The sequence below is a fragment of the Ambystoma mexicanum genome, chromosome 1p (genome assembly GCF_040938575.1).
Source record: "Ambystoma mexicanum isolate Mex_15411 chromosome 1p, UKY_AmexF1_1, whole genome shotgun sequence".
Classification (NCBI taxonomy): domain Eukaryota; kingdom Metazoa; phylum Chordata; class Amphibia; order Caudata; family Ambystomatidae; genus Ambystoma; species Ambystoma mexicanum.
This window is the reverse complement of record NC_090921.1, coordinates 1383131921-1383146936: the sequence shown is the minus strand read 5'-3', so window position 1 is coordinate 1383146936 and position 15016 is coordinate 1383131921. Positions and strand designations below refer to the sequence as shown.

Genomic DNA, 15016 nt, shown 5'->3' with positions numbered 1-15016 from the left:
CCATGGAGCCCTCCATAGGTAGCTGCGGTCTCGCTGTGGACGAGGACCGAGACCCAGAGACACGTCTCTTGCGACCTTTCGATTCCTTTTCCGTACGGGACCTCGACGGCTCCCGATGTGCGTCGCGTTGCGAACCCAAGCCCGAAGGTGTGCGAGCCACAGAACGAGACCGATCCTGGCCGTCTTCCTCAGAAGGCGCGACCGGACCCGTGTCCTTCGATTGAAAAATCGCCATCATGGATTTCTTAAACGCCACCCATTCCTCCGGAGTCGAGGACTTCGTAGGGCATGTAACCTTCCTCGAGGCACCATCTTCCGAGGACGGGGAAGGCGACCGGTGATGGCGCTTCCTCGAGCGCCGGGACGAGGAAGACGAGTGGCGGGAACCACTCCGGGACCGGGATCCCCGGGATTCCTTCTGATGCAGAGAGTCGCCCCTCGAGTCGTCAGTGGAAACCCCCTTGGACTTGGAAGTACGGGACTTAACAGGCTTCGACATCCTACCTACCTGGAGCTTCCCCTTCCGCAAGCCCTTGGCAGTCAGCGACTGGCATTTCGAGCAGTCGCCAATGTCGTGCGACTCGCCCAGACACCACAAACAAATGCGATGGGGGTCGGTGAGCGACATCTTCAACTTGCAGTCCCGGCAGGTCTAAAGCCAGACCACGGAGTCAGAGGGGTCGAAGAGAAAGACATCTTCTATGAAGAAAACACACAAGGTGTGCCGAGTCTCACGAAGTTAACACGTTCGCAGAAAAAACGGAACTGAGGCTATGGGTGCCGTGTGTCCTATTTATAACATCCTGTGATGTCACCCTCGACAGAGGCCTTCGAGGGACATGGACCCGACGCCATCGACGCAGGACGCCCTCTGCCGAAAAAGTTTCTGAAGTGCACAGCTGTGGACATTACATGTCAAAGATGCAGAATACGTTGGAGGACACAATTTATTCAAAATATTTCAGCCTCATTGGGCGTCATCAGTGAGGTGTAGCTTGTGTCTCTAAGCCCAGCAAGCTAGGCACCCATGTTTGAGCTCATCAGTCTGAGTAGTGGTGCCTTAAGAAAAAACAAAGGAGTGATGCCTGGAAGGTTTTGAATCAATGTTAACCGAAACTGCTTGACCACATCCCATAGCATGAGACCACAAGCAACCCAAGACATGTATAGGCTCAAATTATAGCTTGTTTTTTAGCTACAGTTAATCACACTTTATGAGAGAGGGAATGTCTAGTCGTTGGTCCTTTGCTTGCTGCGCCATAGGGAAACAAAACTTCACTGATGTGGCCAAACCAGGCCGAAACAATTCCGGGGTTGCTTGTGTTTACGTGCAGAAGGGACAAGCCTGACAGTTTTGGCTTCTATGTTCCCATTGGTTGCAGTAAAAGACTCCTTTGCATATGTATGGTCCCCCTTCGTCAATGGCACAGGCAGGTTAAAAAACTGTGGAAAGTATACAATGCACAAACAACTCCCCACACAACACAAACAAGTTAATGAATACTTGCTGCAACTATATCCATTGTGAATGACATTTTGATAGCAAGGAATGTTGTAACATATAAGAAAGGACTCCAATGACCAAGCAAAAATTCACGATTCTGTGTAAACCTGCCTCCACATAACGGCGCTAATGAAATGGCCAGACCCAAGTGTATACCGCTTAACATACAAACATCAGCAATCATATTTAGCAGAAACTATTTCCCACAGCAAATCAACACACAAAGTTTGCATAGGTAAAGGAAAGCTTTCCAGAACAAAATAAATTGCATATGACAACGTGACCCGAGGATGAAATGGCCAATCACACTTCCACGCTCTGTTGTAAACCTGCTCTTGTGTAACCACACTACTTAAATTGCCATGCCTACACACCAAAGCGTATACTACTGCGGGGTGATCAAACTGAGAAGACGTACGATACAGCGACTAGGGCCCCTGGTTCCAGACTGAGCATAAGGTATGTTTTTGTGTTTTTATATAAAAGTCCCACTTACCCATAAAACACAGCCACATCTCCACTCGTACATGCAACACACAAACAGAAAAATGTGTGTTTTAAAGTTTGATGTTTATTTCATAGACTGTCAACATCACAGACTAGTGACACTGAACCGGGAAAGTAGAACACATGTGACTAAGGCTACAAGTAAATTGACAAAACATCATGCACTTCCTACATATACAGATATCTCGAATTAGAAAATAAAATTGTACTGCTACATGTACATGGTCATTACTTTCTAGGTCAACAACTTTACGCAGGCACCAGCAGAAATATTCCCGCTGTGCATGCCCGTTTTCAGGGAATCTTAAGAGTCATGTGCCACCATACTTTCACAAATTGATCTTATTCCTGCATGCATTCTTTCATCAGTATAAGTCCTCATCATGCAGGCACCACCAGAAATATCCAGAAAGTATATACACGATGAAAGGGAATCCTCATAGGCATGACAAAGCATGTTTTGACACTGCACTTAAACCCATCCCTCAACTACATTAGAGATAACCGAAGAATAGTGAATCCTCAAACCCAGCACTCACGCCCCAAACATATCTCGTAACAAGACATGAAACTTTAACAGACATAATTCACAAGTTTTTGCTGTGATTAATAAGATGCACAACTGTGATGTATGTATAAAAGGTTACACATAAGCCAATTCATGCTTCTGTATATTCTTTAACACCATGCACAACTGAGAGGTACGTCTTTAGAGTAAGACAACTATAAATTAAAAGTGTTAGTGGGCTCTTTCAGACTGTTCACAACTGACATGTCTATTAAAGCTGCACATCATCAGCACATTCATGTTTCAGGTTGTAGACTTAAAGGGGAAGTTTGCTCGAAAATGTTATTGCCCCAAATGTTAGGGCATGTATTTTTAAGCATATTTTAATCAATCTTTGTCCTATGCATCTTCTTAGTTTTCAGCGCTTTTACACATGCAAAAACAACGGGCTGGGCGCCGCCATCTTGTGCTAATCTTATCTGTTGATGCATCGCCCCAAGTTCAAGTACACACGCGGCAGGAATACAGATCACCCGCCCCTCAAACTGACATTACTAGACGCTTACGCCCCTTTTTCACAACGCCAATGCATGTCTTGTGTCAACGTTCGCTGTGAGCATGGAAATGCCAGCACGCCTATTTCCTCGTCAAGTATAAACAGCTCCTTTCTGAGCAGACAACACTCCAGTTGCTTTTTCATTCTTCTCACTGTATTTAGTGTTGATCACCATTGCTAATTTCTGCTCTTTTCAGCTATCTTGCTAGTACGACGTCCCGCGAACAGGTACTTACACTAGCAGAACTGATTTAACTCTGTACTTGCGTTTTATTGAAATATTTCTCATATTCTGTACCAATGTCTTCACCAAATGTTATTTAATTTCTATTTTAACATGTGAGAATGCAAAAGGTCATAGTTTGTGCCGATTGTGCATTTATTTGGTCAATTGTATTTTTAACATTGCAATGTATTTTCTTCTCCTTCTTTAACAGTATTTGCTCCATACAAACAAACACATTTTTATTTTTCTCACTGTGGATTTCGCACTTATTACATTTTCAGGAACTATGGCAACAATACAGCCCTACCAGTACGAGCCGGAATATTCCAAACAGGAACTAATGGAAAGAAAAAGAGAAATGAGCATAAACGATGGGGAATCGGACGATAGTTGGGAGGATGATCACCAGAGCCTGAGCCTAGTCGCATGGAAGACATTTCAACCTAGTGTACCGACAATCGTTGCGAGGTCATGCCAATCGAGGTTGAGAACTGCTGCTGCCAAGAAATCTCTGGATGGTTGGCTTACATTGCAGAAGAAGAAACAACACCGATAGGCGTTACTGAGCTGCATGACTTCAGGGCAGCCTGCCTCACTAGGTCTGTGTTGTGGATTTTGATGGTGCTTATGCACGAACTTCGCTCAACAGTTTGCCCTCGGAATCTAAGTAACGAGTAAGAATACTATTGATGCGATGTAATTTTGGCCACTGAAACGACTAACATTTCATGTTATTGTCCTACATTGTCATACAATAACCAAGCAACAGGACAAGCCACCGATAATCATGAAAAGAAATTGGAGAACCATAAAAAACTCCAACCTAACTAAAGTTCTGGAACTCTGTAAACCGAAACTATGGACGAAGCTGACTTGGAAAAAAAAAAAAAAACAGATCTACTCCACAACTGGATCGCAACAACAATCGACAAAATAACCAAAGAAAAACCTTTTACCTGTTCATACAAAAGAGCAACAGCAAAATGGTTCACCCCACTACTCAACGCCATGAAAAGGAAAAACCGAAAACTGGAACTAGAATGGAGAATCAAAAACGACTATGGAAAAAAATTCAGACTTCAACAACATATCCGCTCATACAAAAAGAAAATACAAAAAGCAAAAAGGAAATAACTTTTCAACCGAATCTTCAAAGCCCCAAACAGCCAAAAAGAACTCTTTAAAATCATAAATGAAATAAAAAAACCACCTGGCTGCAACAACACGCCAATACCATTGAAGAAACTATGCAATGATCTAGCAGACCACTTCAAAAACAAAATCATTACCATCCAACAGACCATGCAAAGCAGACCGTTCGAGCAGAATATGGCACCCACCCACCCCTATGAGGAACGCTTGAACAAACTCTGAAGCTTCTCCTTAATATCAGTGGAGACATTCATCAAACTGGTAAATCAAAGCAACAAAACAGGTCCCCCACGGATCCTTGCCCCCCAGACATATACAAATCAATCATCTCACAAGGCACGGCCATGGAATACCACAGGACCGTCTTTAACCTCTCAATCTCAACAGGAAAAGTGCCACAATTGTTCAAATCAGCATACATCAGGCCGCTCCTCAAAGATACAACAGGGAAGGTAGAAGAACTCTCCAATTACAGACCCATCTCCAACATCCCCTACCCAGCTAAATTGCTCGAACCATACATATACAGAACAACCCAAGAATTCATAGAAGAGCACCGCCTGCTACACCAGACACAAGTAGGCTTTAGACCAATGAGGGGAACGGAATTGGCCCTTCTCTCAATATGGGATGACCTAAAGCGAAACAAGGATTCAGACAATAGTATTGTGTTGATACTTCTAGACCTCTCTGCGGCTTTCGACACAGTTAACCACGACATCCTCATCACAAGATTGGAAGAAATTGGAATCACCGACCACGCCTTACTATGAATTGAATCCTTCCTAACAAACAGAACTGAGAAAATATGGATCAAACCTTTCAAATCCAACCCAAGTGAAACCTCATGCGGAGTACAAGGATCATCCTTCTCCCCGTTATTATTCAACAGCTACCTGTCTCAAATAATCAAGATCATCAAAAGACACTGCTTCACCTGTTACAACTATGCTGAAGCTACACAAATAGTCTACAAAATACATGCCATTCAAGAAGACAAAACAACATTACAGAACTGCCTCAGTGAAATATACAACTGGATGAACTCGAATCACCTCAAACTAAACCCAGACAAAAGAGAAATAACGATCATCACAAAAAACAGAGGAGATAACCACAGTCTTGGGAGGATAGCTCAGCGGCAAAGTGCTCGGCTTGGAAACAAGACGACAAAGAGCAACAGGTTCGATTCCCGGGTCCGCGCTTAGAAACGTCTGGTTATTAAGCATATTATAAATAACCTATCATGTCATATCATATATCATACATCCCCTGGCCAGTGGAACTGGGTACAACCTCAGCTCCATCGTTGATTGTAAAAAACCTTGGAGTTCTGATGGACAACACGCTTACTCTAGAGCCACAAGTAAATGCTCTAATCAAGAAAGGCTTCTTTCTCCTGCGAGCTGTAAAAAGGATCCTACCATTCCTTTGATTCTCCATCAAAACACTCACCATCATTGCCCTCGTCATGTCCAGAGTAGATTATGCCAATAGCCTATATCTGGGCATGCCTGAATGACTTCTAAAAAACTACAATGCATTCAAAATGCGGCGGCCAGACTGCTCCTTAAATTACCCTGGAGGGAACACATCACGCCAGCGCTGAAAACACTACATTGGCTACCAATAAAACAGCTAATCAAGTTCAAATCAATGTGCATTTCGCACAGAGCAATCCACGACCAAAGCGCAGAATTCCTAAGAGACAAATTAAGCCTACACCGACCTACAAGGACGCTCAGATCGAACAGCGACATACGTTTGGAACCAAAACCCTACAACAAAAGAAAATGTGGAGGTTTTTCTTTCTCTCACCTCGCCCCAAAAACCTGGAACGAGTTACCAAAGAAAAAGAACACATGTAAACACAAAAAATCATCTCCTATTCAGAAAACTCCTCAAATCCTGGCTCTTCACTCGTAATTTGAAGAATGCCTATGGGGCATATACACAGTTGAAACAACGCTGAGAGAAGAAACCGATCCTCCCAATCCCCTAAGCTACTGCCCATAAACAAAGATTAAGGAAGAACAATTTAAGGCATATCAACTTACCAACTGAGGGACAGATATGATAGAACGATACCAAAGAAAGATCACAGATAGGTTGGGATGGAAGGGCAAGGATGATATATCCATAATACCTTGGCCAAGAAACTATACACAAGCAACAATGGTCCAACGATGGAAAACAGATAGGAAGGGAGTGGGTGATTGCTAATAACAGCACCAGTACCTAAGTGGGGGACAAGACATGCCCCTATCTATATGTCTAAGTTCAAAACAACACAGCTGGGAACGTGCCACGCCATCACTCATAACAATTAGAGGGACAGGAAAGAAAAAGTGAAAATATGCCTAACTATAGGACAATCGGATACACAGAACAAGAATTATAAGAACTAAAAGACATGTAACCCACTAACCCTATGCTCAAGTCTCTGCATACCTAACTCACATAAAAATCCACACAACCATCTTCTCGCTCAGCAAACCGCACGCACTTCATCATACTACTTCAAAAAACAAACACATAAACCGCACCAACAGCACATGAGATCTCGCATTGGTCCCATATCCACACCAAAGCTCAGCGCACAGTGAACACCGAACTGAAGCTGTCAACAGCAAACAACTTTCTCACTTTCCTATTCGCTCTTCACCCGACTAACCCATTCTCGCCTTCTTTGCAGATCCGTCTGAGCGCCTGGGGACCAATTCTGTTGGTGACGATGCGTGGTACAAATACCTTTAACATTAACATTGTCGTAATTTCGACCGATAGCTGACAAATGAATTTAGTCTGTAAATTGAATACATTTCTCGTTCTTATTACAAATCAGTGTTCATCGCTTACGTGTCTTTCACTTTCGACTTAAAAACAATATTTACCTATGGCCTAAACCATTCTGGCTTCAATGTGTGTTCACTTTTGTAATTTGTCGCTACTTCAAAAGCACAAGTACAATTATAAGGGCAACTATGCCATCAAATTTAGGATGCATTTTCAAGTAAATTGGTACACTTTGCTGGTTCATTCAATTAAAATATTTATTTTTCTGTCACAGGTGGTACAGGCTCGTGGTTTAATGTTCGTTTATATGATGGATTCAGGGGAGGCTTGGACTCCGTGTTCGACTAGTGATACCCGCCCATGTCGTTCGAGCCATTTGCGCCAAATTCGCCAGTGACAGCGTACAGTACAGGTGATTTTTAAACACTGTTCCGCAACCTCATGTATCACCAAATTAAATAAAATACAAATGAGCCAATAGGACTAGTTGTTTGAATTTTTCAGTAAGTCAACAGAACAGGCCCAATCGTCTATGTGGGTCATGAAAGAATGTTAGGTGCCCTTTTGTGCTCACCTCATGCCCATCCAACACCCCCTCCAGTATATAAAGGCAGTTTGCACTAGTGGCTGGGCGCTACGGTGCCACAAGTTGCGGAAGCGCTAGCCTCTGTGTAGCATTGAAAATGTACATTACGCATCATACACAAATCTGCAGACTCTGTTTTTGTGTTGGCAATACAAGGTTGTGGCTTTTATTAAACATAATAAATTTTCAGTGGAGACACCGCCTATCGCGGGCTGCCCGCGGGAACTGGATGGAGACCACTTGAGGCCGCAGGAGGAGGTCGGCTGCAGGCCGCGAGTGGGAGGAGCTGGGCGCTGACGACGCTGCACCTACCCACCAGCCACACGAGAGAGGGAGAGATTCTGTAAGTGATACGGCCGCAGCAATGCCTCTCCCGGACGGGCTGGCCAAACCGTTACCTGCGCAGATACCTCTCTAATGAACCGTGGTGTGAAGAAGGCGACGGTCACATCCAGCCATAGACTGTGGAGATCCTGCTGGCCCACTTAGCAATCTGCGGACACAGCGCTTGCCCTACCATCTGGCACGGGCGACCTGGTCCTTGGGAGGTCCGCGTCGCAGCGAATGGCGAGTCACAACAAAACTAACTAAACTAGAGGCACAGTTGGAACAGGGGCGGTGATCGTCTCTGCATGCTCCTAGACGCGGGATCCACTAGCAGAGAGGGTGCGGACTGCTTGTGGCCAATCTTTCGGTGGGGCCCCCAACAGGGTCAGATCAACGGCTCACCAAAATGGACGAGGATTGGTGAGAGGGAGACACCTATTACCACTGGGCCTTGCGACAGTTGGAGCCACTGCCCCGCTTCATTCCGTAGCTCAACGGAAGCCGAGGCGCAGAGGTGCCCTGCTTCCCGCTCCCTCATTTTACCACACGGCACAGGCGGAGGGAACGTAACACCCAAGCCCAACCACACTTCCCCCAGAGCCACTGGCAGGTCAGATAGAACTGGGGACAGAGACCGAAGGAAACATCCTGCGTCCTGACAGCAAAAAGCAACAGACTTTGACATCCTCCCGCTCGAAGCACCTATGGAACACTTCTTTAACGTTATAGGTGGGTGGTGCTGCCTGACGGCGGACCGTGTCCCTAACAATCCTGTGCTGCGGTGCTCTCCTGGATTACCCTCCAGCGCCGCTCTGGCTCTGCACATGCGGCGGGGTGCTAGCTCGGCGTACAGCTTGGCAGGACAAGAGGAAACCACCGGCAACATATAGGTGAGGAGAGGACAGGGGGGGCAATAATTCATCCATGCCTCGTGTGTGTTGGGCTCTGGCCACATCCTGCAGAGAATTGAACCCAGTCAGGCACTACAGAGATGCAGAGCTGCTCACATAACAGTGGCAAGGCTTAGAGCCCTGCACTGAAGCCTCCATATCCTACACATGGACTAGTGTGGCCGGCTTGATTTTTCAATATCGTGGGAGAACACAATCCATTCTGGTCACCGAACCACAACAGAGGAATCCAAGAATCAATACAAACTGTATCCGGCTCATCATACCGGCATCCAAATGATCTGTGGACTGGTGAGAGGACCCACCAAGAACACTGAGCATAACCGTGGGATATCTAGCCACTTACTGTGAGACCCTCTTATAAGAACACAGACTCTACATTGGTCCTGCGGACGACACATCCCCGGACGCAACAATCCTGGAATCGGTCTATGACAGCTGTGAACAGATACCCTTCGGTTAAGGAGTCTCGAAATAGCCAGCGCAGCCAATACGTAACACGTCCAGTGCGAGACGCTGCTGTGGGTTGGGAACCCCAATTACATTGGGGAACACAAAAGATCCCTATAAAGGAAGGACGGATGACACGAACAGCCCTAGAGTAGCAACGCATACGCATCAACGTAGCCTGCATCAAAGGGCACATTGCTCTGCGGCCCAGGATATCATTCTACCAAGAGTGATGTGCCAGTGGTAAAGAGCCTGAAACAAAGACGGCTGAGATCTTCATCCGCAAACATCCAATCAGACTACAGGGCCAACCTACACAACAGTCTCTTATTCTATAACACCATATCAGGCGCAACACCTACTTCTGTGGTGGCGATGACGAAGGGCGCTGGTGCCAAAACAAAAAGAGCCCAATGGATTTGTTCACTAGCTCCCAAACCCAGGGACTAGCGGCAAAATTAGTCACTGCGAATACCCGGACAGAGATGGCCACCAACTCTTGAGATGATAGCTTATTGGCCACTGTGCAAAACAGATTTCTCTCTGTAAACGTCAAGCTGGATGATATCGTGGCCACCATTGGATCACTCAAAGCAAGAGTGGACAAAGAGAGCTCCCGTATAACTGAGGCAGAGGGCAGGATCAGCACCAATGAAGATATGGTTGCCCAACATAGCTGAGACATCGCTCAATTACAAGGTGATTTATTCAAGATGCGGGGCAAGTGCGTGGATCTAGAATCCAGGTCCAGAAGAAATAACATCCGGATAGTCAGAGTTGCCAAATCCTTTTGCAAAGGCCTGATGGAGGTTCACGTTGAGACCCTACTGAAATCCCTCTTTGTAACTGAAGCCTTCTCAGATCATTTTGTCGAAAGGGCGCATCACACTTTAGCCCCCGTGGTGCGCCACCCGGCACTATAATCGCCCGCCTACTCAACTACAGAGATACGGACACGATCCTCAGACTAGCCAGAGAGTAAGGGGCGCTACATCACGAGGAGAACAAAATACACATCTATCCCGACTTTGCTGCAGGTGTACAGGCACAAAGGAGATCATACGAGCCAGTCAAGCGCCAACTCTGACTATGCTGTATCCCGTAAGCATTGATCTTTCTGGCCAAAATGCACATTCAGCACGGGGGTAGGGCACATTTCTTTGAGAACCCTTATGCTGCGATGGACTACATTGAAAATTCCATCCCCATACCCCCGCAAGAGCATGGAGCGGAGCAAAACATGAGACCTCGACCCAAAGAGGAGAGACGAGACCCAGCGGGACTGACTGCTGCAGACTCTGATATCCTTCGTAATTGTATGTTAATGGGTGGCACTGATTCCAATACCTGTTAGACCCGGATCAGGGGCACTTGGTTGTGGCGGCTATGGTGCGGTGGTATTCGTGCCTTGGGAAAGTTCCATCAGTTTGAGGGGAATCATCATTGAGTTAGAGTTGATGGTGTGGGTGGGGGGTGGAGTGTGGGGAAGAAATGGTCATTCTCCAGGACACCGTCAGCCGGGTGGATAAGGGTGTGGAGCTTCGGCCAAGTTGTAGGTGTTTAAAGGTTTAAAATGTATGGCCATGGCACTGCTGGCAGTACTTCATCACAAGTGGCACACACAGTTGTAGATAATGGGGATAAACACGAATGGCACAAGGTAATCCTGCGGGCGGTGGCCCGAATATCAAACTACTATCCGGGAATGTGCGCAGACTCAATAACTCGAGTAAATCCAGAAAAGTGGGAACATATGTCTCTGAAGACCACCCACACATATTGATGCTACAAGAAACTCATGCACTTAAGGTGAACACCGATATTCTCGTAGGCTGGGGCTCGCTCTGGTATTATACTGAATATTCCACACAGGCCAGGGGGGTACTCACTCTGGTTCATCCGGCCTTGGGTTTCCGATATGCCGATATCAAAATTGACCCAATGGACCGATATGTACTGGTCTGGGGCAATACAGCTGGACAACCAGTAATCTTAGTCAACACTTATGGTCCTAACATCGATGACCCAGATTTTTATATGACTATACTTGATATGTTGACCCCGATAGACGAAACTTGGATACTGTTGGGGGGTTGGGGGGGGGGGGGGACTTCAATACAATTCTTGACACCACCCTTGATAGGTCGTCTGTGACTCACTGGATAACTACCAAAACAGCCACCTCCCTACGTCAGATATTCTTACAGGTCCCGCTGATTGATGCCTGGAGAACGCTTCACCCCCTAGACGGGTAATACTCGTACTACTCCTCCGTGCACGATTCCGAATCACGCATTGACTACTTGCTCCTCACTGCATCTCTTTTGAACACACTGAGGAGCTGCGACATGCACCCCTGCACACTCTGATCATTCCCCGGTATCCCTGGTGATTGATTTGTGCGATGTCCCACCACCAGCCAAGAGCTGGAGGATGCCTTCCGCCATCCTCAAAGACCTGAATGTAACTGAATTCCTTCATGTAGAAATCAAAGAGTTCTTCACCATCAATAGGGACTCTGTCAGCAGCCACGCAATACTATGGGAGACCTTCAAGGTCTGGATACAAGGTGTTCTTATGTCCAAGACTAGCGGGCTACTAAAATCTGTTTGACAAGAGTCGACACAGGTTGAGGCACAATTACGAGAATTGGAACACAAGTATAGTGACACGCTTAATAGGGAAACACTTGCTGATATTAATAAACTGCTGAACAATTTTCATAAATTGGCCTCCAGGGAGCCGCAATACATGGTTGCCTCCACAAGGGCACGCAGATATGTGGTAGGTAATATAGCAGGACATTCTCTGGCCAACATGTTAAAGGCTGAACGACATCAGAATCCCATCACAAGTGTCCCGTCGACCAAGCGGTGGTCACGAAAGAGGAAGACATAAATCGGGAATTCACGAGTTTCTATACGGAACTCTACTCTAATCGAGATGAAAAATCCATCAAAGAAACTAATGCTCATCTGCAGACATGAAATCTTCCAATTCTGCCCCCCCACCCCACGAGGCCAAATTAGCACTGGAACAACCAATTACATGCAACGAAATAATAGATGCAATTAAGTCCCTATCCTCAGGTAAGGCCCCTGGGTCGGATGGCTTAGTCGCGGAACTATATAAATAAAACCATGCTAAAATCGCCCCAATCCTGTTAAATGTGAGGGGAAGCAATGGATCTGGGCACTCTCCCAGAGACAATGCGGGATGCTATAATAACCGTCCCATTAAAACCAAGACGTCCGCCACATGACATGGCTTCATATAGACCCCTGTCTCTGATTAACTCTGACGCAAAGTTTTTCGCTGACGTACTGGCTACCAGGCTTCTCCCTAATATGCCTGGCCTGGTGTTTTATCCCTAATGGGTCCACAGCTCTGAATCTCTGAAGGCTATTTGGGGTCATGGCGCAGATCGATCCTAACGCTAAGGCTGCCATTATCTCGCTAGATGCCGAAAAGGCTTTTTATTCGGTATCCTGGGAGTACTTCTTTGCAGTGCTTAAAAGCTTTGGGGTAGGCCCCTATTTTATAAAATGCGTCCATCTCCTCTGTACCAACCCAAGGGCCAGAGACCTTACCAATCGTACCCTATCCAAAATATTCCTACTGGGTAGGAGCACCAGACAGGGCTGCCCGTTCTCCCCTATCCTTTTTGCGTTAACTATTGAACCAATGGCGTCATACGTCCGACAGCACCACAGCCATAGGGGCATAAGAATGACGGGCCCACCTCAGTCCATATTGCTATATTCGGACGATATACTTTTATAAACCCGGGACCCCGAGAACAACCTAGAGCCCATCATGACTGACATACACGATTTTGCCAAGTACTCTGGATATAGGATTAATAATTCCAAGTCAGAACTGTTCCCACTTAGGCCTGTCACCACATGTCCAGCCAATGCCAGTGGTCTTAGACGGTCACCAGTTCGTGTTCGCTACCTGGGCAGAATAGTGTCTAAAGAGAAACAAACGCTATCCACAGATAATTATGAAACCTTCTTGCAGTCATTAGCCTCAAAACTGCAGTTATGGGCCAAACTTCCCATATCCTTATACGGTCGCATCGCAATCCTAAAGATAGTGGTCCTCCCAAAACTGCTCTATCTTTTTGGTAAAATCCCCCTTTGGCCGGGTAGAGCATTCTTTACAAAACTCCAATCTATGGCCATCTCGTTCATATGGAATGGAGGAGCTGCCAGGATGAAATGGACAAAGCTGGTTAAACCTTATAATACTGGTGGTATAGCCGCTCTGGATTTCGAACTTTATTTGGCAGCGCAGGCTCAATTCGCCAAGCACTGGTATGAACCACTAGATACGGTGCCTCATATCCAGATAGAGATTTGCGGCATCCCCCACTGATCTCCGATCTGTCCTGTTTGGCACACAACACAAAGAACCATTCAAATTTGACCCAGTCAGCGTCACGGTCCATGCGTGGTCCGCAATATACAAAAGACTCCACACAGAAACACCCTATGACCCGGAGACCCCCGTTTTGGAATTTTCCTGGCATATCCCTGACGTTTGACGAGGCCCTACAAAGGACATGGGACCCAGACAAAAGGTTAAAGATGCAGGACATGTTCCCCACTGGTAAATATGTGACCCTTGAGGAGTTTATCAACACTGTCGGAGGTGGTCAGCTTAGATCACTCCAGTACTACCGCATGAGGGCAGCGTTCAGCGCGAGGTGACCATTGTTTCCTGATGAACCGGCCTCACACGAATGTGTACGTACCATACCTTCTGGCACTGCGACAGGAGTATCCAGACTATGCCATAATATAGACACATTCCCCCCCCCCTTTTTTTTTTTTTAATAACATCAATGCTTCCTGGGAGGCAGATATAGGGGCAGAGATAACCGAAGAGAAATGGGTCAAATATTGTCAATTGTCTAAATCTGTATCGCTGGCCTTTGTCTGGTGCAATTCAAGATCCTGAATAAACTGCACTACACTGGCCAAATTTGCCAAATTTACTGAAAATTGCTCTGGTGGGTGCCAGAAATGTGGGCATCCATGTGCGGACTCCTATCATATGTACTGGGCATGCCGTCTGATGGCTGGGTTTTGGAGGGAGGCGGCTGAGATTATTTAAGGAATAACAGATTTTGCCCACTCGCACCTCTCAGAAATATTTATTCAGGGATATTGGTAAGGTGGCGGAAACCACTAGAAGACTGTTTAACGTGTCCTGTGTAATTGTGAAAAAATGTATATTGCAAAACTGGAAAAGTCCACACGCACCACGTATTGATCAATTTCTTCGGGAATTGTCATTCGTGACTGAATGTGAGGAACAGTATGTATTGATGATGCCCAGAACAAGCCGTCCCAAGGACATTTGGGCTCACTTCAGAAGATATTTATGTGACATGATATCCGATGGAGACATTCTGTAACATCGCCATGAATATATAACACCCGATTGTGTGCTGCCACTATGGACACCCCTTTCCTACTGTGTTTT

At 46.1% G+C, this 15016-nt stretch overlaps 1 protein-coding gene across 1 annotated transcript in view; it reads right to left on the bottom strand.

Annotated features, from left to right (window-relative positions):
- The window catches only part of ITFG1 (integrin alpha FG-GAP repeat containing 1), a 1448837-nt gene that overhangs the window by 138859 nt on the left and 1294962 nt on the right, over nt 1-15016 (bottom strand). The window lies entirely within an intron of this gene.